At 38.3% G+C, this 21,476-nt stretch overlaps 1 non-coding gene across 1 annotated transcript; it reads left to right on the plus strand.

Moving 5' to 3' along the window:
• Positions 1–6,267: 6,267 nt before the first annotated feature.
• LOC118571281 lies at positions 6,268–6,376 on the plus strand. The gene has a single exon (XR_004943319.1). It is a non-coding gene; the product is annotated as a U6 spliceosomal RNA (small nuclear RNA).
• The last annotated feature ends 15,100 nt before the right edge of the window (positions 6,377–21,476 follow it).

Here is a 21,476-nt window from a genome sequence, read left to right on the forward strand (position 1 = left end):
AGCATAAAATGAAAAGGGATTCTCAAAAAGGAAGATGAATAGAATTGATGTTTATGGGAGTGGTGGAAACACAAAAGGTCACTGCGGATGTCTGTAACACTTTGCAAGGAGCCAGTTATGAGAGGAGTGAAAAAAACAGGTGGCATGAAAATAGCCTCGGGTCTGTCATCAAGGAGCCCCAGAGGATCTCTAGCCATCATTCTACTCTTTTCAGGATAGGGCACAATTTGAATGGCTTTCCAACAGCGAAATGTCTTCTTATTGACACTTTACATTAAGTAGCCTTGTGAGATGGTGTTACATTCTCTTTGCATTCTAGGTGGAGGGTGTAAGCCTCTGCCATTTAACAAACAAAGGAAGCACAGAGACCAGAGGGAATTATCTTCCACTTATTTGATTTTCCTTTCCTTCTGTGTGTCTATGCTGAACAGCTAGCCACAGCTGCTGACACTGTTCTGTGCATCTCACATCCTGTGGGAACTCTGACCTTCACTCCTGGGGCATCTATAGTCTTCTGAACTTCCTTTATGTTTGCTATTAAAAAATGTATCTCTAAGAGGCAGAACAAGGTCATCCCAGAGCTGAATGGGAAGCTCACAGGCATGGCCTTCTGGATTCCTACCCCCAATGTGTCCATCATGGATCTGACATACTGCCTGCAGAAAGCAGCCAAGTGTGATGGCATCAAAATGGTGGTGACACAGAAATTGGAGAGCCCACTAAAGGGCATCCTGGGCCACACTGAGGACCAGGTTGTCTCCCGTGACTTTAGCAGTGACCCCTCACTCTTCTGTCTTTGATGCTGGAGCTGATGTTGCGCTCAATGACAATTTTGTGAAGCTCATTTCCTGGTATGGCAATGAATTCGGCTACAGCAACAGGGTGGTGGACCCTGTGGCCTACATGGCCTCCAAGAAGTAGGAAGCCTGCCCTGGACCACCTACCCAAGCAAGGACAGAGCAAGATGGAGGCCCTCAGCTGCTGACCAGTCCCTGTTCCATCTCAGTCCTTGACACTGAGCATTTCCCCAGTTTCTACCCCAGACACCCCCCCCAAATAAGAAGGGGAGCTTAGGGAGCCCCAGTCTCTTGAAGTACCATCAGTAAAGTTTCCTGCACCCATAAAAAGGGGCAGAACAAAGTGAAAACTGTAAATAGTTAAGTCATAATTGTTTATGGCATAAAATGAACCAATCTTTGCATGTAAAAGCAAAGTGATTTACGCTATGGCCTCACAAAGAACTATTTCACAGTATGTGTCTGTCACAGCTCCCTCACCTATGGTGTGGTTGCAGGGAGTTGAAGATGTCAGTCATAGCAAATACAGTTGGGATGGCTCATGTGTTATTTTAGGTAAGTCATTTTCAACAAAATATATCCATCACCCAGGGGCTGGGTTATGCCTCAGCAGGTAAAAGCTTAAGTCATGGAAGCTTGGTGGCCTAAATTTAATCCCATGAACCCATTCAAGAAGCTGGATGTGGGGGGCAAGCATCTGTAATTCCAGGACTTTGACTGCACTCTTTCATTTCTTCCCTTTTGGTTTCTTGAGTCCAGACCAGTCAGGTATTTGCTCCCACCCTTCTACTGAAACTACTCTCAAAAAGTTGGCCAATGATTCATGACTGTACCAAGGTCATTCTGTACATCTCACCTGTATCTGACCATGGTTTTCACACAGGGGAGAATGCAATCCTCTCAGAGATAGTTTCGGTTTCTGAGTGTATCACTTGCCTGGATTGCTGCTAACTCTTTTCACATTTTTCTTCTCATACCTCCAGGAGGGGCCCAGCGCTTGGTTCTCTGAATTGCTATTTTGTTTTATTTCATTTTATATTGTGTGTTTGTGTGGGTGGTCTATTTACCTCTCTGTGTGTGTGTGTGTGTGTGTGTGTGTGTGTGTGTGTGTGAGAGTGAGAGAGAGAGAGAGAGAGAGAGAGCATTTGCATGTGAAGACCAGAGCTAAATGTCCATGTCTTCCTTCATTGCTTTCTGTAAATGAATTTCTAAACAGTCTTATTAAATAAGAGCAAAATACACAGTTAATAGCCAAAGAGATCAGAGCAATAGCCACCAACTAACCTTAGGTTACCACCTCACCATAGCTTCCCAAGAGAGCTTCTTCCTGTCTAACCCATGCCTTTATTGCCTTCCTGTTCTGTCTTCTCATTGGCTCTAAGCACAGCCACATTACTTCCTCATCACTGCCTGTCTATACAGACCTCCAAGTCTCTATGGTTAGTACTGGGATTAAAGTACGCCTGTCACCACACTTGGTTGTTTCCTTGAACACATAGAGACTCTGCCTGCCATGTAATCTGATTAAGGGCATGTGCTACCACTACCTGAATTCTGTTTATGGCTATGACCTCTGATCTCCAGGCAAACTTAATTTATTAACATACAAAGAAAATATATTTCAGCAAAAATAAAATATCACCACATTTTCCCCTTTTTTCTATTAAAAATAAAAAAGAATAAAAAATATAACTAATATAAGAAAAACTATATACAGTAAGTACAATAATTATATACAATATATACAAACAACAGATACATCAACAATGTCTAGTCCATTTGCATTTAGCAAACTCAGAGAAAATATTCCATTATCTATCCTTTTTTGGTAAGTCCAAAATGTACCTGAATCACTTTCTATCCTAACTTATATTACTACCTTATAATGTCTTTCAAATTTATACACTTTACACCTCTTTAGTTTCTTTTCTGAAATTCTTAACAAGGAAAATTATAACTATCTAATCTTCAACTAACTATAACTATAACTATAAATATCTAATCTGCAACTCCCTCAAAGACACAAAAGGAAATAATATCACCTAATGAAACAGGAAGTGCAAATAAGCAACTTCAAAACAAACAAACAAACAAACAAACAAACAAACAAACAAAACGTGACTTTTACAGAAACAGCCAGCTGCCTGGACAGTCACCAAGGTTCCTCTGCACATTGGAGCATCATCTTTGGCTTACAGGCTTAGTGTATCTGACAGACTCATTTGTGAAGTAGGATGTACACAAGGACTACAGTTCAACCTCACATTTGGTGAGAGTATCCCATGTACCAGAGAAACCTTAATTCCACCAGTGTCCTGTCATGATTCAGGATTTTAAATTCTGTAAATTGCTGATGTGTTTTGGAATTCGGCTGTCCATTCTTCTTGGCTTGTGGGTGGCCTCATCTTGGCATACCATTCTTCTCCACATCTCATTCTTCTCAGCTTGTGGTGGCTTTACCTCTTTTATTAAATGCTAGTCTACCACTGAAAGGCTAAACTCCGTCAGCCTTTCAAGAATAACTGCTTCAGATAGTGTTCTACTCCACACCAGAAGCCATAGGTCCACTGCCTGTTCAGCTGCCTTTGAAGAAAGGGGCACTGTACCTTTTCCAGATTGCAAAGGTCACTTCAGCAATGGTGCCATATTGTCCTGGCCTTGGAGGACGCCTGTTACTAAAGCCGCAACCACACTTGTCTTGGCAAAAACCAGTAGTTCTTTGTTTTGTGTCCTGTCTGTCTTTGTCCTGTTTGCTAGCAGTCAATTTGAGGACACTTTGTTGTCCAGTGGCTAACTTTTGCCACAGTGAAATTTAACTCCATTTGCAGTTTCTTCAATGCCCATATCTTCTCTGAAGCAGATTGGTACTGTCAGGAGCCAACATGTCTCATAGTCATAAAAAATTCTAAGTTATTAAAACATTTTAAATGCCATATTTTGTAACTCTCTGAAGGGTTTGAACATGACCTGTCTATCTAAAATATATCTGCTTAGCCTTGAAAACATACTTAATATGACTACAAGTTCAATTGTAATGTCTAACTACTAACTTTCATTTCTTTATATCCTAATAGTCCAGTAATAATAACATTCAAGGATTAGCAGATTGCATTACATTTTTAAATGAACTAAGTAAGTATGATATCTTGAAAAAGATTAGGAAAAAATACATACAGCATTTTCTAACAATATCAATCTCAATAAATATAATTTGTATACATGATATAAAATTCCAATCCAACGTAAAGTATTTAAAAGTAGTAATTGTCTTTTGGAAACAGATTCAATAATCTACCTTTTTATCTGTATCATATCTATATTCTCTCTTTACTTTTCAGAGTAGATTCAATCATCTACCCTCTATTCTATCAGCTTTCCCTTCACAGTTTGAGAGAGGGTATCTCACCGTTCATCTCATCTTGTCTTTGGGGGTACTAGATGGTCTCTGTGCCAGGATTGGGGTTATAGGCACGCAGTGCTACACCTAGCTTGTCACATGGGTGCTAGGAGGCTGAGTTCAAGTCTCCCGCCTGTGCAGAAAGCATTTAGCTCTCCACCATCTCTCTTTGGGTCCCTGCTACTAATGGTCTGGATGGCAAGCATTGTAAATTTACTCAGACATACCCAAGCTACTTACTTGTTCTCTTCTTGAATGCCTAGTGGTCTGCTCAGGCCCAGAGAGCCCTGCTGCTTCCACCCACACCCGCTCTTGCTCCAGATCTTCCTTCTATTTTTTTCCTCACCCCAGTTATTAGTTCCCTATGGACTGCTCTGAAAAATTACTACAAGTTCAGCAGCTCAATAAAGAAAAATGTATTTTCTCACAGTGGCAGAGGGCAGAGCATAAAATCAAAACCAAAACATGACAAGGTGGCCTCCTTCTGAGGCACCCAGGAGCCTCCCTTCTTCTCTCTCTGTTTTTTCTGGGGACCGCTTGTATCCCTTGAATTATGGCTTCATATCTGCGGGGTGTATACCATTGCTTGTATTTCCATCTCTTTTCTCTTTATGAGTAAAATATCTTTCTTTCTCCTCTTTAAACAGTCACAACTTTGCATATTAACATTAACAAAAATGTATATATGTATATGTGTACACATAAACACATACATATATGTATATGTGTGTGTGTGTGTGTGTGTGTGTGTGTGTGTGTGTATAATTTATCCTCCAAACTCTCACTATTAGGTCTCAGTCAATCAATTTTAAGACATTTTTAAAACAATATGAGAGTTTCACACAGGTGCACACTGTATGTACATCACTGGAATCCTACCTCTTAATCTAACTTTTCCTGTCTCCCAGTTCCCTCTTTTTTTTCTGTGTTTATTATTGGTATCCATAGAAATAGCTCTATGCACAGCCTGGTAAGTCCATTTAGTGTTGCTGTCTGCCTATGCTTTTAGGGCTGACCATTTGAGAAAGAAAACCTATCTTGGTGGGTCAGTGGTGGTGAATGCCTTTAGTTCCAGCTCTGGGGAGGTAGAAGAAACTGATCTGGGACTCTTCCTTAGAGGAAGTTTTAAGGAGAACTCTAGAAAAGTTTTCCCAATTGCTGTGTTAGAATACAATTCTACCAGTATTGTGCAAATATATATATATATTTTTTTCAAAATGTGGGGAATGGGATGGGATTCATGAGAACAACAGACACTTTCTTATCCTGGATAGCTTGGGCCCAGGGCTGGGAGACTGTACGCTAATATAATCCTCAGTGACTCAAAGGGTTGCTGTACTTGTCTCACTAACTCAAAGAATTTGTTCCATGGATAAAAAAGGGAGGTGAGTAAAAGGAAGAATTTTATTATCATAAGAAAGCATAAGGAAGAAACATTTATTGTAGAGAGAAACAGTAACTCCTACATGTGAGTGGTACTATAAGAGAGCTGCCGGAAAAATTGGGGCTCCCAGGTATAATAGAGGTGTGAGATGTAAAACAGGTTGTCGCTAGGGGATTTGCCTTATGGTAAAATATGATTATTTTACTAAGGGAGTAAATTGCTTTTTGAAATGACTAGGCTGTGATACGGGGAATGGGCTGGCCAGTGTGGCATATCTTTATAAACTGTCCATTTGTCTCCCTGCACCAAGGACTAGCCTACTTCCAGCTCTTACCTTCAAGGATGGATGATGTACTGGATCACACAGAGCTTCCAGGCAGTTGTGCTCATTAGGCTGTTGTGCAAAAGGAGAAGAAAGAAGCAAGCAAAACCCCACTGATGTGAACCTGTGCCTCTGGCTCACACATTTCTGGCATTTCTTGCCTCTTATGAAAGGCAGAACAAAATGGCTTGTTTTTGAGGTCCTGCCCTATCTGCCTGAGATGGTCCTACTTCTGCTGTCATCATGTTACCCATCATGCCACTGTATTGCACTAGCACTTCTACCCACGGACTATTGTCTTCTGTTGTCTAAGGACTTCCTCAGTGTTCTCTGTTTCTTTTTGTTTGTGGTGTCTCAAAATTGGAAAGGGCTCTCGCTTCGGCAGCACATATGCTAAAATTGGAACGATACAGAGAAGATTATCATGGCCCCTGCACAAGGATGACATGCAAATTTGTGAAGTGTTGCATATTTTTAAAAAGAAAAAAGAAAAGAAAAAAAATTGGAAAGGGCACTTTTGACCGCATTTACGCATTGCTAGATTTGGGGGTGTTTGTATTGTACACCTACACTGTGAAACATCCTTTGTTTTGCTTCTTTTCTCCAAGTGTTTTTCACACTGTGGTGAGGAAGGTGTTTGCTGTCTTGTGTTCTACTTCACTCTAGAGCAGCAGTTCTCAACCTTTCTAACGCTGCAACCCTTTAATATAGGTGCTCATGTTGTGGTGACCACCACAACATTATTTTCGTTGCTACTTCCTAAATTTGCTACTGCTATAAATAATAATGTAAATATCTGATACGCAGGAGATCTGATATGTGACCCCTGTGAAAAGGTCATTAGACCCTCAAAGGGGTCTCAATCCTCAGGTTGAGAACCACTGATGCTCTAGAAATTGTTCCAACATCCATAATTGGAGTGGTTCTCACCCTACAAGTACCTTTCTGTTCTGTTAGCTCATAACATCTGCTTATATCATTCTTTATCACTATCATCAAAATAGTGCTTGAAATAGATTTTTAAATCTTGCTGGAAAATCCCAACCGTGATGCTAAGATGTTATGCGTCATTAACCCAGATATCCCATGACAAAACTCTGTCGCCAAACTTTCCACTGAGCCCTTGTAGGTGTATATTATTTCTCACCATTGGCTTGTAAAAGGAAAGCTCAACTTCTTCTGTATGTATTCCTCTGTTTGGGTGACAGAGAACATATGGGTGAAAATTATGAAATATAAATTATGAGTGGTGGAATCAGATGCCAAATTCCAGGGTCCCCTTAAGCAAAACACAATTAGGGACAGCTAAAAAAATTTACCACTAAGAAAATTCTGACCAGAAGTTTCGATGTTCTTTGTTATCATGTTTATAGCCCTTTGTTTGTGTCTAAACTAATGGGAATTTGCAAAGTATCTTCTCACAAATAAAGTATTTCCTAATTCAGTTGTATATTTTCTTTGCTCTATCACACTGATCTTATTTTTTCTAGTAAGAACTGGATAATAAAAATCTACTTAGCTGGTGAATATAAAAAAATTCTCATTTTTAAAATAATATAATTTAAGAAAATGTTGTGTATACTCACAGAGTCAATAGGAGCCGGTTTTTGCTAGATCTTGGATTTCATATAAACAGAGAATGCACACATCAGTCACCATATTCTTATTTGTACACTAGAAAAAGATGAACTAAAGGAAATTCTGATACATTAAAGAATGATATTCACTCTTTTCAATCTGGTTTGTGCCACTGAAGATATAATTAAAGAAATGGATTACATTAAATCAATTTGGTGTTTGCAGCTTGTATTTTGAACCAAGGTTCCTCAGCAGTAGGTGACATTTCACATTTTGACGTGTGTATTTTTTTTTTTTGAGACTAGCAGAAACTGTTGTTCCTTAATAATACTTATCCACGCCTTTGTGTGCTATTCAATAGCTGCTACTAGCATTCCATCACACACATGATAATGGCTGCCTCGATATCCTAGACATTGCAACTTTTCCTTGGTTGGGCACAGGGTGTTTGTTCACATTTGAAATCTATTGCCAACAGTTAAAAAACAGCACTGTGAGGGGAAGAAGAGAGGGCTCCATGGTTAAGAGCACTTGTTGCTCTTGCAAGGAACCTGGGTTGGGTTCCTAGCAACCACATGGTGGCTCACAATCATCCTTAACTCCAGTTCCAAGGGATCTTAGTATGCTTCTTACCTCTTCAGGCACAAATCATACACATGATATACATCTATGCATGCATGCAAAACACTCATGCAAATAAAATAAAATAAAATAATATAAAGAAAAAACACTAAGAAATATTATTATGCAAAATTGTGTCTGAAATGTAGGTTCTTGGTTTTAGATTCTCTTCTGGTGTGCAGAGGATTGAGTCCAAGATCTTGCACATTTCAAGCTCATCACAGACTTTTATTCCTAGTCTCTAAATTGGAATTTCAAGTGTCAATGATCCAAGTGTTTCTTATATACCATTAAAGCATTTTCATATATAAATTATTAGCATACCACACTTTATATTAACTACTAGGTGTAGGAATATATATAATTTGAATAAATGAGCTAAATTTTGAGTATTTTTTAATAATTATGCCAAAGAACACCCTAAAGCACCCATTCACTGTGTGCTTCCACAGAGCATGGTTTGACTTCTATTTGAATATAAATAACATGAAAGTAATATATATATATATATATATATATATATATATATATATATATAATTTGTGTCTATAACTTCTGGTCAATCATTATTGCTTCTAAATATTTAGTAGTTGTGGAACAAGTGTAGTATAGGCTCACAGTGGTTTTTCATGACAAAATAAGGATGTGGCTCTATAATGACATTTCATTATTTTACATCTGAAAGTTTATTAAACAGAAAGCTGGAACTTGTGTGTGGTGTTCATTTTAAATTTGTACACTTGCCTCTTCAACTGAGTTCTATTTTAATATCTGGACTACTAATAATTCAAATATTTTATCCTCTGGGTACACAGTAGTAGATTAACAACTAAATCTATAGTTTTAAAAATATAGTGTAAACTTTAGAAAAAGAACGTGCAAAGAGGAATGGGGAGATGGGCCAATTGTAAATGTGCTTAGTGTACAAGTGTGAGGACTTTATGATTTCACTTCCCAAGATTCCACATCTGAGGTGGACATACAGCATGAGTGTCTATAGCAGGAATCTTAAAAGGTCTAATTAATAAAATCAAACCTGAGGCCAGTTATTGGGGTGAATGCTAGAAGATCAGAGAGACAGAATAAGCCACAGCTACCTCACCTCGCAGCTGGTCTTATTTCCTCAGACTGAAAGCCTCTGAGTCCTCATCCAGAATGAATTTCAGCTGAACTGTTGCTAGAAGCCTAAAAACTTAACCAGCCAAAATGCTAAACCAGCCAAATGCTTCTAGTTTCTGTTCTTCATGCCTTATATACCTTTCTCTTTCTTCCGTCACTCCCTGGGATTAAAGGCTTGTGTCACTATGCCTGGCTGTTTCCAATGTGGTCTTGAATTTACAGAGATCCAGGGGATTTCTGCCCCTGGAATGCTAGGATTAAAGGCATGAGTGCCACCATTTTCAGGCCTCTGTATCTAGTGGCTGTTCTGTTCTCTGACCCCAGATAAATTTATTAGGGTGCACAATATTTTGGGGAACACAATACCACCACAAGTGTCAGCAATCCTAGCACTCCAAGAAGGAGATGGGAAACAAAGAGAGGAGACTTGAGATGCTTACAGGTCAGCTGGCATGGCCTTAGAGCAGAAAATACCATGAAATCTTGTTCCAAACAAGGTGGAATGTATAGACCAACAATCAAGATTGTCCTCTGTCTTCCATGTGAGCACAGTGCCACCAAAAGTCCATATTAACTTGTACCCACACTCACACACACTCACAACACACACTCCACACACACAGAGGAATGCACAATGTCCAAAGGGTGATGAGTATACTACAGCTTCTTTAGAATAAAAGAATGTTTTGCAGTTGAATATAATTATGATTTTTATAGTGTATGTGTGTCTATATCTGTCTGTTAGTCAGTTTGTCTGTCTGTCTGTCTGTCTGTGGGTGTACTTATGTGTCAGGTGTAAAAAGAAGTCTACATGGTTTCTTTCCTCAGCCACTTTTCATCTTTGTTCTCTCACAGGAGATGAAGTTTGCCCTTTCTTCTAGCCTGGCTGGGCAGTGAAGCCTTGAGCTCTGCCCCCCTCCATCTTCTATTGCTGAGTTTGCATACATGCATTACCATACCCAGCTTTAATGTGGGTGCTGGGGACCCACACTAAGGTCCTAAGGCTTGTATATCAAGCACTGTACCCACCACCTCAGGATAGTCCATGTAATTTTTTTAACCAACTTCATAGTCTTATTTTTGTTCTCTGACATTTTTCTCCTCAAACTGAACCCATGTGGTGCTTTTGTGTTGTTGTCTCTACGGCCTCCATTTCACTCACTTCCATGTCTTTTGCAAGGCTTTTGGCAGTGCCCAGAGACTGCACTTAAGTACATACAGCTTGGTAACTTCTGTATCAACTTGCAAATGTGATCATTTAGAACCTGCAACTTTCTTGCCAGCAAGTGAGGAAACATCATTAGCCTATTTTTAACAATGGCTTAACCCTAACCCCCCCCACCCCCCCCACCCCCGATGTGAGGTTCTTGTACAATTGCTGAAAAAGAAACATCTAAGATGAAATAAAATGGAAAACAGATGAGGAGATATGAGACATATATACGTTTTGTAGAACTGATGAAATATCGGCTGTTTTCTTCAAAGTATTGATCATACTAGTCTTTTATTCTGTAGAAACATAGACTAAACATTACCTTTGCTCCCATAATTCCTCTTAGTGTTCTTTGTAAAATGTATGGTATCCTGTGTCAGAAATCTGTAATTTCTGTGAGATTTTCTGTGTGATTGCCACCTCTACCTCTCAATGTACAGCCTATAATTACCTGTTGGTTCACCCAAACTTGTTGATTCTCACAGGTCAAGTTCATGGCTCACATTAGACCTACATTTAGGAGAATTGCTGTACTTCCTACACTTCAGTATGGGCATTTTCCAAGCTCCCTTCAAATGCTGCACAGCTATCTTCTCAATGGACAAGCAAACTTTAGGTACAACTGAATAACATAAGAATTACCTACATGTTAAATGTAACATTATATAAAGGTGCAGTCATCTTTGAAAACCACAAATAAGTATCAACCTACTGATTGAGGTAAACTGATATCCTTTCTTGTACTGGAATGTTTATAGTTTAGGAAGCCTAGTTTAAGTAGACTTCAAAGCTTTATTTTGACGAAGAAAGATATGTTTAATAGGGAATCTTAGTTATATTTTTGAAATGATTCATTTTCTCATCAATGGTTCATTCTCTTTAAAGCATTTTAGGCAGATTTTTAAGTGTGTAAAATAGAAGACAAAGAGATGTTGGCTGTGTATGTTCAATGTTATTCTAGAGCACATTGCTGAACAAATACATTCAAAGAACTAGTTTGTACAGTGAAACAGTTTTGTTTGTCAACTTACTGTTGACTGGGGACCAAATAATATGTAGTTATTAGTTTTGTCTCAAGGACATTAAATGCTTTCTTTTGAGTAGGAAAAAATAGCCCCAATACTTAAGATTATATTTTTTTCTGGGACCATTTGCTAGGTTTTAATCTAGGAAGTGATCCATGATATTCATTTTTGAGTGACTAAATACCCCATTCTTTAGATAATCATTGACTACCTTTCCCCACTCTGAAATTCAATTTCAAAAATTATAATTTTTCAACATTCACCTTTTCCATAAGGTTCTAATATTATTTCAAAGACACAGAATCCCTCAAATAACTGGTCTGACAATTTGGGCTGTGTTCGCCACGGTTGTAACTGATATCCTTGGGGAAAGAACTGAAAGAGCATTTAAAAAGGCATTTGGTTCCTGAGAGGAATATGCATCAATCAGTGTTGATTGGGTTTGGGAGATGGAATGGTGGAGAAGCAAAGAGAACAGAAACAAGAGTATTTGATAATTTTCATAAGGAAGCACAATAATGAATTAAACAAAGAAGCACAGAAGAAATCATGGAAACCTGTGAGACTTTAATTGCTCATGCACTGAAGATTAAACCAGAAAAGGCAGCCAAGATTTGAGACCTACAAAAACTCCCCTGCACCTCTGTTTTATTTAGAAATTACTTGTTAGTGTGAGAAAAACATGTTCCTGCTTACAATATCTATCTGTTTGGAGTTGTCATGTGAGGGAATATTTCACTTAGTAAGATAAAATGTTTGGACCTGTTGAAGAGTTCAGGGGCAGAGTTTTCCCTTGCATCTCTAAAAAGGAATGTTGTTGCTCAAGCAATGCCGAGGAAAACAAACAAACAAACAAACAAACAAACAAACTATGCTCAATCATTTGCCTTGGCTGCAGAGTGTATAACAGGGAAGAGAGATCTAGAATTAGGGACATCTAGTGAGAATATCCATGCTTGTGCAATGGGGTTTGAGTAATTTAGAGATTTACATTAAGTTAATAGTGCTGTGGGAAAAAACCCAACTTTACATTTTATATTTGGAAACTTATTTTCAATTTTTACATTCATTCAGTATGTGTGTGAATGTGTGTTTCTGTATATGCAGCTGTAGGTATATTTCTGAGTGTGTGTGTATGTGTGTGAGAGAGAGAGTGTGTGTGAGTATGTGTGTGTGTGTGTGTGTGTGTGTGTGTGTGTGTGTGTGTGACAGAGAGATTGTGGAGTTCAAAGAACAACTGTGGGAACAGGCTTTTCCTTCTACCAAGTGATTTCTAGGGATTGACAGAACTCAGATCAGTCAGGCTAGGTGAAAATTCCATTACTCTCTGAGCCATCTTGGGGTGCAAAATCTATTTTTAAATCAAGAACCACCAATATGCTGAATTTGTTAGTACTATTTGTTACATAGCCTATATTTAACCAACTAATTCAGGCTCTGGAATATATATATGGGTAAGTTGATATTAGAAACAATCAGAAATGCTATTCTTCTGTATCTACTAACTTTACAATGAAAAATACCTTCTAAATAGGGTCCTTGAGTGCATTTGCAGACTACAGACATTAGTCAGGTATTTAACCCAACTTGGAACCATCCTCAAAGTGCCTGAGAGCTGTCAATGTAGCTAGTCATTGACTCATTTGGGAATCTGACTCTTTGTTGTTCAAAGACATTGCTGCATTAGTCCAAAACTGTCTCCCTTGCTTCCTTGTTTGATTTGACTCTTTGTGCTGAATTGTGAGCTATGAGGTGAGTGGAAGCACTTTTAAATCCCATTTATAATGCAGGTGCTAGTATGACTATCTTTAGGATCTTCAGGACAATGCCAGTCTAGTCATAGGTGATAGTCCACTTGAAGCTATCTAGACACAGTGAATGCCAGGACAGGTCACATGGGTGTGTGGTACAGTAAGAAGTGTGAAGGGTTGTGAAGAAATCACAAACCAGTAAGTATTTAGGTTTCATTGAGAGCCGAAAGCAATGTTTCTCACAAAGAACAGCAAGTAACTAAGACCCTTGATATGTTTACACCATAGAAGAGCAGAGTCTGTCATAGAAGATACACTTTGAGTGATGGTTTTTGTAAGCCAAGAGTAATGACACAGAATTCTGACACAAAATGTTACAGAAAGATTGCACCAAGGAATACTGACTTCACATGGTACAGTTCTCTGGTGATCTAGGTGAGGGAAGTGTCATCCCTCATTCTTCCTTCTTTAATGAAAAAAAAATTAAAGTTAATTATCAAAGACCCAAGTCCTCATTACTCCACTTCTGTTACAAAAGTTGCTGTTAGATTTGGCTTCAGTGTAAGTAAGCATAAAAAGATGATCCAATTAAGTTAAGAGCCCTGCCATCCATCAAAAACTCAACATGAGAAACAGTACGGTAAAGCATGTACATCCAGAGGCAGAGAGCCATGCCTGTAGCTGAATCTTGTGTGCCTCTGTATTCAGTCTCTGCTTAGTCCTGCTATTCATGAGAGCAGTGGATCCAGGATCCAGAACAGGACTGCTTTCAGAATTAAATTTGTTAGTCTTTGATGCAAAGTATTTAAATAGTATGGGTCATTGGCTATTCATCTCTACAGGTTTATGTAATTAGTAATGTGGTTATGCAATTTGGTACTTTGATTTATATGTGGAAGGACACAGAATTTCAAGGTAGGTAGATTCTTCTTTCTGGCTTTCTCTGTGTCTTCCTGACCCCTTTAAAGGGAGAATAAACAAAACACCATTTGTCCTTCTTGGATTCAGTTCATACAGAACACTTTTTACTATAGATGTATGAAGCTGTTTATCCACACACTGAATTCAATCTCATTCTGACATTGCTTGCCTGAAGGAGTGGCCAAGCCTACAGTTTAGACAGTTCAGTTGGAAGTATAAGCTGTGTTCTATCATCAGGCTGACTAGCTGTACATCATGGCCATGGGATCCCCTTCTCAGGTTCTAATTAGTTACAAGAGTTCATGGAACTCAGAAAAAAAAGGCAACTTATTCCATTTGTTGGATCACTTTTAAAAAGATACTGTAAAGAAGACAGAAGTCAGGGATTCAGCATCTGCAATGCCCTGGGTTCATTTCCTGGCACCTAATAATCTAGGCATGGTAGAGGACACCTCTAATCCTAGTACTCAGGAGGTGAAGGCAAGAGAATCAGCTATACAAAGCCATTCTTAGCTAAAAAGCAAGTTTGGGCCAAGCATGAGCTACATGTGATCTTTTCTCAAAAAGAACAACAACAAACAAACAAAAAAAACCAATAAACACACACACACACACACACACACACACACACACACACACTCACACACAAAATTTCCTGAAGAGATTCTTTTTACTTTGGAGGAAAGGAATATAAACTTGAGCATTTTCACTGGGCTTTTCTGTCAAGCTGTGATAGATAATGACACACACCCAGGTTCAGTTAATACTTTCATCAAATACATAGAGCAACAGCCAAATGCAAAGAGAAAGAAGCAAACTGAGACAGCACCATGGAAAGTGAGACAGACCTGTGCCCATGGAGCTGTTGTGGAAGGCGTTCTTGAAGTCTCACTTAGCTGAAATCCCAATCACTAAAATAGGATGACCCCCAACCAACACTCCAGAATAGCATTCTGCTATATAGAATCATAAATAGCAACTTGGGACTTACATGTCTGTTTTATGCCAAGAGATTCCACATTTTTTTCATGGCTGTGTAACCTCTCTGAGATCATCTCTAACCACTGGATACCTTAGGCCCATAAAGCATTCTGTCCCTCGATCACAGACCTCAGCAATGTGGGATTTTACTACTTTATAGCTTACTATAAATACTGCAGGTCTTCTCCTGCTTGTATAATTGAAGCATCCAATCTAGGCTAGCTGTGAATTACAAAAACAAAGACAATACACAATTATATGCAAAATTCCTTTGCCTTAAAATTCCTTCAGGCCAAAGGAGATTATGGGCTCAGTGGCTGAAAGTGATTGCTGACAATCTAAGGACCTGAGTATGATCTCCAAGCCCCACAGAGTAGGAGAGCAACACAGCACACAGACAAGCATAAAATGAAATAAAAATAAAGCTATTTCTGACATTGTGCCCTTGACATTTTCTGCTTCTTGCTAGGAGATTATTGTAACTTTGTGAAAGTTGAATGGATATGATGATGAATATTCCGGTATGCTTGTGTTGAGAGAATGTAACACTGTAATACATTACTCAGAAAATATGACACCTCCCCAAGACAGCACCAGGTGAGGAATTCAATCTCTGTCCAAACTAACACACCAACACCTACCTTTATATCATAAGTCCTGAAAATGGCCAGAAGCTTTTTAAGAAGAAATGGAATTGAAATCCATGTTCTCCATGAACATAGTAGTGGTATCCCTGTGCTAGGGAAGCTGTATGCTAACACCCTCCTTACATTATGTTAAGGTTTCTTCTTTGACATCTGATAAATACTGTAAATACAAGGCACTGTGCTACACAGAGAAGTAAACATTTCCTCATGTTGCCAAGTGCAGTGACTACAAAAGGCTATACTTTGAAAGTTATTCTTCCCAGTATGGTGTTAGTTTGTATCATCATAAGAAAACCTATCCTTTGTTCAACTGTTACATTTGGAACACAATGTGTCAAAGATCAAAGCAGAAAGATGTTTTTCCTTCTATAAATGTTTTCCATGAACTCCAAACAACAAAATGATGGTAGTTGGGTTGAGGAAGAGTCGAAGTGGGTAGAATGACAGGTTGGCATTCCAGGAACATTGTGTTCAGTCCTCAGGTCTGCCTAAACCTGGAGGGTGTCACACAGGCTTGTAATGTTAGCAGTGCAGAGCAGAAGCTGGAGTATCAAAAGTTCAAAGCCACCACTGCTGGCCCATGCGGCTTACTATGTCTCAATATAACAGAAAAAGATCTTCGCTCAACGAAATTATAGGAATGTGTAAAAGTTTTCATAAAATTCATTAAGCTTCTTTGACCACTTTAAAATTATTTATGAGACTAAATTACTTTGGAAATTGAGAAATATTACTTTATTATTCAAGTATTTGATAAGGTTATTCATCCTGTTCTGAGTAAACCTCATTAAAACACACACACACACACACACACACACACACACACACACACACACATCCCTTCAGGGAAGAAAACACTAATGCAAATATTTTATATAGATATAAGAAAATGATTTAATGATAATTAGAAGCTTTATTAAGTTCAGAAATGAAGAGATGCATGCTGTGGCAGATTCTGTGTGGTATGATTTTTCTTGATGGCTATGACAACACTCCTTATAAACCAAATATCATGGAGCAAATGGCAATGGGGTGATTTTCTCTCGTATGGTGTAGGCTACTACCCTGATTGCAAATAAGTTCATTTTCCTGCACTTTACAAAGTTTGGGAACATGTTCAAGGTCAGTGTACTCATCCATCACTAACATCCAGTCAGGAAGCTGCTTTCTTGCAATTTCAATGCGATCCCCAGTGTGTCTTTTATTTGTGTGGTCAAAACTGGCTTATCCATGATACACACATAACTCAAAGGCCTGGAAGAAATGAAAGGATGGAAATTCATTAAGACAATGACCTAAAATTCATTCCTTTCTTATTGGTCAGGGAATCTGAGGCAAGGTGAGTAGCCTTCCACTGTTCCTTGGTGAGAGGGACAATGTTTTGCTGCTGGAAGAAAGAGAGGGAGGGTAGATATTGGTTTAGAGAATTGTTGGTCTGTACCATACACAAAACAAAGTGTGACATTATGAGATATATCTGTAGAGTTCACGCCACAGTGGCTTGTTCACAGAGCCCACAAGCCCAGTGGTTTTCTAAGTGAGTAGGGCAGTGTATGTAGTGCTGGGTCTCTGTCCAGTTGCTGAGATGAAAACTCTTTAGAGTTTGGGCCTCCAGGTTAGAACGGGAATCTTTGATAGTTGATTTTTTTTTTATAAGAGTTCCTAAGTTCGTGGAAAATTCCTAGATAATGAGGGTGTTTTCTGTTCTAATGATTGCCAATGACTGCTAGTAGACCTCTTCCGTTGGGTGGAGTCTCTTCCGTTATAATGATGCCTGCTAAAGGGTCTGTGGATGGGGAATGGACACCAGAAAACTCAAGTCACGATGACATGCCAGTTTTCTGTTATTCTCCCCATTCTTCAGAGTGGAGAGAGCTTACTGCTGGAGTTGTTAATGAATCCTGCCTACATAATAAGGCCTCATAGAAACCCCATGAGTTATGGAGGAAACGAAAATGTTTCTGGTAGATAAAAACTTCCACTCACCAAGAGTGGGGCTCCCCACACCGTATGCGTGCTTCTCCACCTGGAGGAGTTTCAGAATTGTTTTTTTCTATTTATCCTGGCACTTGGCTCTTCATCTGCCTGTATGTGTTTATTTAGTTATTTGTTTACCTTTATTTTGAGAGCATCTCATGTAGCCCAGAATGGCTTTGAACTTGCTATGCAGGCAGCGATAGCCTTGTAATCTTGAGACTTCTGCCTCTCTCTCCTAAGACCTAGAATTACAGGCTTGTATCATTCCCACTTTCAGTGTTTATTACATTATTTTGAATTAATGAAAATCTCATGGGATAAGTTTTTCTGTGAGCAAATATAATAAATTCTCTTACAGTGTTAAAGCGCATAAAGTCTTGGAGAAATCATTTATTGGCACTTTGTGTTTATTCGGTGTCTTTGGCTGTCAAGGTATTGAGAAAATATTACCCAAATCTTTTAGTGTCTATGATTTCATGTCTAACAATTTAATGTACTAATTTTTTTGACATCGTTATGTTCAAAAAGTAGAAAATGTTTAAAAAAAAAACTTATTAGCTTTATGTGTATGTGTTCATGTGAGAGTGTGTATGCACATGTACTACAATGCATACTTGGGAATCAGGGGAAAACCTGAAGGAACTGATTCTCTTCTACCACCAAGGGGGGCCTAGAGATTGAGATCATTTCACCAGGCCTAACAGCAAGTGCCATATAACCCACTCTTGAAGTAGTTTAGGCCACAATGAAAAATTGGGTAATAGAGTTGGATAGGAGTTGGCGAAGAGAAAGTATGTTTAATCTGTGGCTGTAACAATAATCATCAATAACACCAAGTAATAAAAAAAATCCAAACACAGTATTTCTAATATTGCAGACGAAAATTCTAAAAATACACAATCCATTCCTTAAGTTTTCATATTTTCGCCTCCATTTCCCTTAAATGACATGATGACACCAGCTGCTGGTAACATTTATATGTTAAACAGTTTCACTAGACCTCAGATAGCAAATGGTAGCTTTGCAATAATTCCTCAGCTAGCAATGACTTTGCTATGACTCAATGACAAAATAAAATGGCTTGTCTGATGAAGCGTCGTAGATGCCTCACCTTCCATAATGTTATATATGCCTGCAAGCTTGGTTCACCCCATCACCCTCTTCTCTATAACATAAAGCCAACTGACAAGTTCAAAGAATGATGCACTCATAAAACGTCCCCAAATTCTGCTTACCATTATTAATAACAAATGATTCCTTCTGAAATAAAAGGGATGTCAAGCTATTATTGGATATCTTAAAGTATTTTTCTGTATTCTTCCCTAAAGATGATTTTCTAGGGCAGGGTATTAATTAAAGGGCTTGAGGTTTTCTACTTTCATAAAACATATCAGAGAATATTTCTATGAGCTCAGCTCTCTAAAATCATGAATTAGTGACACTTTTACACCACTGTCATTTATAAATCACGATTCCTGGTAATAAGGCGATGTCATAATTTTAAACATTAGTAATGAGGCCTATAAAATATCTAACATTAATGGATAGCACTCCTTTGACCTAGGGGCCTCAAGCTAATTCAAAGTCAAAATGTAGATCAAGTCCTCTTAAGATTTTCAGAGAACACATTCTTTTTATTATATTTTTTATTGTGGAAAGTAGAGAGTTGGTGATGCTTTCCTTGATGTGTAAGTTTTTTTTCTCCAGCAAGTTTCTCATCTAACTTTACTCTTTCAAGGGAAAAACATTGTTGTGAGTCTTAAGAAGCATGTACTCAGCCTGGGTCTCTGATTACTGCAGTTCTTGGCAAGCCTGGTTCTTACCTTTTGCATACTGACCATTTCTTAGTCTCAGTTGGGCTAACGATGGGGTTCAAGTTTACTGCAGAGTATCTACTAAACAACAGCTCATTCACTTAGTACATAAATGACTCAGGCTGTTATCAATTGGAGAATGGGCAGGCTGACTCAAGGCAAAATAAAAATACAATTAAGCTACCCACTTCCCACCACCAAGAAGTTGGGTTTTATTTCCCACAACAAGAGTTATTTCTTTTCTATCTTCTCCATATGTCTTTCATTAGGTTGTAAGGAGAAACCACACATTATGGTTCTTTGGTTTGTGAAGCCTCGTGACATTATGAAAAAAAAAAAAAATACTGCAAGGAGGTTGAAGCTTTAACTATGATTATAGAATTAAAAAGAAGACTTGTTTATTTCGGCCTCCTCTTGCCATAACCACTAAATCTCATGTCCTTTCCCTCCTAATATGTCACCGTGTTGGATGGATGTCCTTACGGGACGCACCATGAACCATCATCAAACTGACAACATGGAAGTAAATAAATCCTGTTCAAGAAAATAAAGCTCTGAAAGGATGCTGGATTGTGCTATTTCAAATAAGTGTCTATAATATATTCAGGGCAAGCTCATAAAGCTTAAAGAATAGACTGAACAGTAAAGGCCTCAAAATATCCTTTGTTCAGAAAACTGAAACATTAAAAATATGATTTGTAAGCATATGTACTCCTCATACTCAAGTATCTATTGATGCCAATTTTCATCAATTATGTCCCTGTTGCACTGGAATAAAGAATATGAAGGCCAGTATAAATAGAACTATTCGATTATTTAAATGTTTTATGGACTAGCTAACGGTTAAATGATATATTTAAATCATTATGATGTTGATATAATGCTGCAGGCATGAAGACATTTCTATCATAGGAAACTTAAATAGCATCAAAGGTCTCCCTTCTGCTGTGCCATAGATTTTAATGCGAAGATTTTTGACAGAGACCAGTAACGGAGGAGTTGAGGTTCACCCAGCATCTCCACACTTTGCTGCTTCACCAATGAGGGATGGATGTGGGGCACACACAGCTAACCTTCTCACTTTAAATGCATTGTCAATTGTCACAGAATCTTTGTGTGAAAAGAAATCAATAAATTACTCATGGGAAAATATTTAGAATCAAAGCAGAGAAGAATAAACTGGTTTTAAATATATTTTATGAATTATTAGGTGTTAATGTCTGTCTGTGTATGTGTGTGTGTGTGTGTGTGTGTGTGTGTGTGTGTGTGTGTACTTGTGTACACACACAAGAGGAGGTGGGGGCTTGTGCCTTGTCGTATGTGTTCAGTCAGAGGAAAAATTTGGAAGTCAGTTCCCCCTTCCATTGTTAGTTCTAGGAATTAAATTCAACTCATCAGGCTTTCACAGGAAGTGGATGTACACATTGAGCCATCCTTCTGGTCCCTAAAATAAATAGTTTTGAAAGAAAAATATTATAATAAAATTACTCATAATTTCACAGTTCATCACATAATTTCATAGAAAATATATATGGATATAAACTAAGTTTACATACGTACTTTCTTCATTTTTCTCTAAAAAGAACTTATGCTTAAACTTGAAGAGCATCATTTTCTACTTTCAAGTTGCTTCTAATTTTCATATGCAGATACTCAGGACAGACTTTTAGACACCAGTGTTTCATAGGTGACAGCAAGAAGCCAGGTATTATTGAGGTTTCTGTATATTTCCCTAAGCCCACTCAGCTGAAATAAAGGCCCTATCTCATGCTTTGCTCTTAACTTGGCTACTTTCCTCAGAACTAAATCCTTTACTCTCAAATGTAATTGTTACACTCAAAAACAGTAACCCATACTTTTTCCTAGTGATGAAGGCATTCAAGTAGCTTCACAAAATACAGCTGCACTGCAAGGTCATTCCTCCTTTTT

This window comes from Onychomys torridus, chromosome 20 (genome assembly GCF_903995425.1).
Source record: "Onychomys torridus chromosome 20, mOncTor1.1, whole genome shotgun sequence".
NCBI classification, from domain to species: Eukaryota; Metazoa; Chordata; class Mammalia; order Rodentia; family Cricetidae; genus Onychomys; species Onychomys torridus.